Source organism: Silurus aristotelis, assembly GCF_946808225.1.
Source record: "Silurus aristotelis genome assembly, chromosome: 11".
NCBI classification, from domain to species: domain Eukaryota; kingdom Metazoa; phylum Chordata; class Actinopteri; order Siluriformes; family Siluridae; genus Silurus; species Silurus aristotelis.
In genome coordinates, this window is record NC_139584.1 from 20,046,828 (window position 1) to 20,050,197 (window position 3,370).

General features: G+C 43.8%; 1 long non-coding RNA gene across 1 annotated transcript in view; it reads right to left on the reverse strand.

Annotated features, from left to right (window-relative positions):
• LOC310733416 overlaps positions 1-1,518 on the reverse strand; it is a 313,803-nt gene extending 312,285 nt beyond the window's left edge. The window contains exon 1 of the long non-coding RNA XR_014535728.1: positions 1,438-1,518. This is a non-coding gene — a long non-coding RNA (uncharacterized lncRNA). The remainder of the gene's footprint in view (positions 1-1,437) is intronic.
• Positions 1,519-3,370: the final 1,852 nt, after the last annotated feature.

The following is a 3,370-nucleotide window of genomic DNA, read 5'->3' on the forward strand; positions in this document are numbered from 1 at the left end:
GGTGTCTTTATGCAGCTAACGACCTCAAACAGGTGCATCCAATTTAGGATAATAAATGTAGTGGAGGTGGACATTTTAAAGGCAGACTAACAGGTCTTTGAGGGTCAGAATTCTAGCTGATAGACAGGTGTTCAAATACTTATTTGCAGCTGTATCATACAAATAAATAGTTTAAAAACCATATATTGTGATTTCTGGATTTATTTTTTAGATTATGTCTCTCACAGTGGACATGCTCCTATGATGACAATTTCAGACCACTCCATGATTTCTAAGTGGGAGAACTTGCAAAATAGCAGGGTGTTCAAATACTTATTTTCCTCACTGTGTGTGTGTATATATATATATATATATATATATATATATATATATATATATATATATATATATATATATATATATATATATATATATATATATATATGTGTTCATTGTTATTTTTCATATAGACATGAGAGACATGAACAGAGTATAATTTAAACTCACCACTGTATCAATAATCTATTTTTCCATTAACAGCAGCATACAGTTTTAAAAAATATTCTAGAAAAAGTCTTCTTCTTCTTCTTTTAGGTTCTCCCATTAGGGGTTGCCACAGCAGATCATCCTTCTCAATACCCCCCTGTCCTGTACTTCTGCCTCTTTCACCCCAGCCACCTGCATGTCTTCCCTCACCACATCCATAAACCTCCTCTTTGGCCTTCCTCTTTTACTCCCTTCTGGTCGCTCCATCCATAGCATTTTCCTACTGATATACCTCGTGTCCCTCCTCTGCACATGTCCAAACCATCTCAATCGAGCCTCCCTCACCTTGTCTCCAAAACGACCTACATGCGCTGTCCCTCTAATAAACTTGTTTCTAAACCTGTCCATCCTCATCACTCCCAACAAAAACTTCAACATCTTTAGCTCTGCTACCTGAAGCTCCACCTCCTGTCTTTTATTCAATGCCACTGTCTCTAAACAACATCGCAGGTCTCAACACAGTCCTATAAACTTTACCTTTCACTCTCTCAGATACCCTTCTATCACAAATCACTTCTGCCACTCTTCTCCACCCACTCCACCCTGCCTGCACTCTTTTCTTCACTTCTCTAACACACTCGCCATTACTTTGCACCGTTGATCAACCTGTCCATCACCACTGCAAACAGGAAAGGGTTCAGAGCCGATCCTTGATGCAATCCAACCTCCACCTTAAACCAGTCTGTCGTTCTTACTGGACACTTCACTGCTGTCACATTGTCCTCATACATGTCCTGCACCACCCTCACATACTTCTCTGACACACCTGACTTCCTCATACATCTCTCCTCAACATCTCCATGCTTCTGTCATCAGGTCCTACCGACTTTCCACTCTTCATCCTCTCACTTCCTCCTTACTTATCCTATCGAGTTCCTGCTTCACAATCTCCAAACCATCCAACCTTTTCACTCTTTAATTTTCCTTATTCATCAGCTGCTTAAAATATTCCCTCCATCTTCTCAACACACTCTCCTCAATAGTCAACACATTTCCATCTGAATCCTTTATTGCTCTCGCTTGCATCACATCCTTCCCTGCTCTGTGCCTCTGCCTGGCCAATCGGTACAAATCCTCTTCTCCTTCCTTAGTGTCCAACTTCTCATACAGTTCCTCATATGCCTTTTCCTTTGCTTTCGCCACATCCCTATTTACCTGCCGCATCTCCTTATATCCGTTATTGCATGTTATGCTGGTGGGACTCGAGACTCTCTCTCCTCGTGTGGACTACGCCTCTTTCCAGGCGCACCACGGATATTACTTTCATGCTTCGGATTTCGATTCGGACATTGTGGACCTCCCCTCTTTCCAGGCATACCACGGATAACTCCTTCGCGCTTCGGATTCCGGTTTGGACATTGTGGACCTCGCCTCTTTCCAGGCGTACCACGGATATCTCCTCAGCACTTCGGATTTGCAATCGGACATTGTGGACCTCGCCCCTACCACGGATATACCTACCCGTTTCGCTTTCCTCACACTCTCACGTATAGCTACCTACTACAGCTTCCGCCTCTCCAGCCTGACAGAATAACGGACCTTAAAAAATATGATGTTACTACCGTGGTCTCTGCGTGATCCGAACTACGACGGAAGGACCAACCGAGACAAGAGGAGGATTTGTTTGCTTCTCCGGCGAAATGTTAGAGTGGGGCGAAATCTTACGGCACGTCGGCAGGTATGTGAATATGTTTTTATCCCTATTCCCCATGGAACAAGCCAAAATCGCGCTCTACATTTCTCTTCTGTCTGGGGAACCTCTCTCTCAAGCCAGCAAGTTGTGGAGCGCGACTGGAGGCGATTTCGGCTCGTGCACCCATTTCACCAGGCTTCTCACGGGGATGTTCGGGATGGTCATAGCAGATCTCCACTACCACTCCCCTGCTTCCGAGCGTGCCGATCCGCTCCATAGTTCTTCCGAGCACGCCGCTCCACTCCAGAGTCCCTCCAAGCACGTCGCTTCGCTTCAGAGGGTGCCGCTCCGCTTCACGGTTCCGCCGAGGGTGCCGCTCCGCTCCTGTGTTCGAACAACCACACAGTGTCCTTAACTTTCATACATCAATGAGAACACATAATAATCCATATCCTCCTCCTCTCTCTCTCTCTGTCTTTCTCTCTCGGTCGAGTTAAACATGCTCCTGAGGTTCCAGTGACCACTGTTCCTGCTCCTCTTCCTTTCTTAAATCTTCCCACTTCGTCCAGGCCTGCCTCTGGATAGTGTTCTCTTCGATTGGAGGCCACTCTGTGCACCTGGGTATGGTTTTTCATCAAAGCCATGGGTGGTTCCATGATAATCCAATGTAAGAACTGGAGCTCTGATGATGGATTTGGACTGAAGTTTAATGTCAACAGTCTGATACACTGACTCAGGACTACAGTTTGCTTCTGATCACCATCACTGTACCTCAACATAATTTATCTGTAATAAATGGACATTCGGTGCAACCCGGATGATGATGGGGTCCCTCTTGAGTCTGGTTCCTCTTAAGGTTTCTTCCTTTGCCATCTCGGGGAGTTTTCCTTGCCACAGTCGCCACAGCTTGCTCATCAGGGACAAACTTACACTTATAAAAAACATCTTATTCATTTTTATCACCACATTATCTGTTTAAAGCTGCTTTGAGACAATGTTTATTGTTAAAAGTGCTATACAAATAAAAATTTATTTTACCCACCTGCCTGAATTCTACCTCTATTTCTTTTGCCTTAATACCTTAAAAGTCACTAAAATGGGTCTGATACACCTACACAAGTAATACTATATGTGTAAAATACTACATTTCATTCTATCAACGTGATTAAATTAGGTTGTTTTATACACACAGTTTACAGTAAGTACAAACAT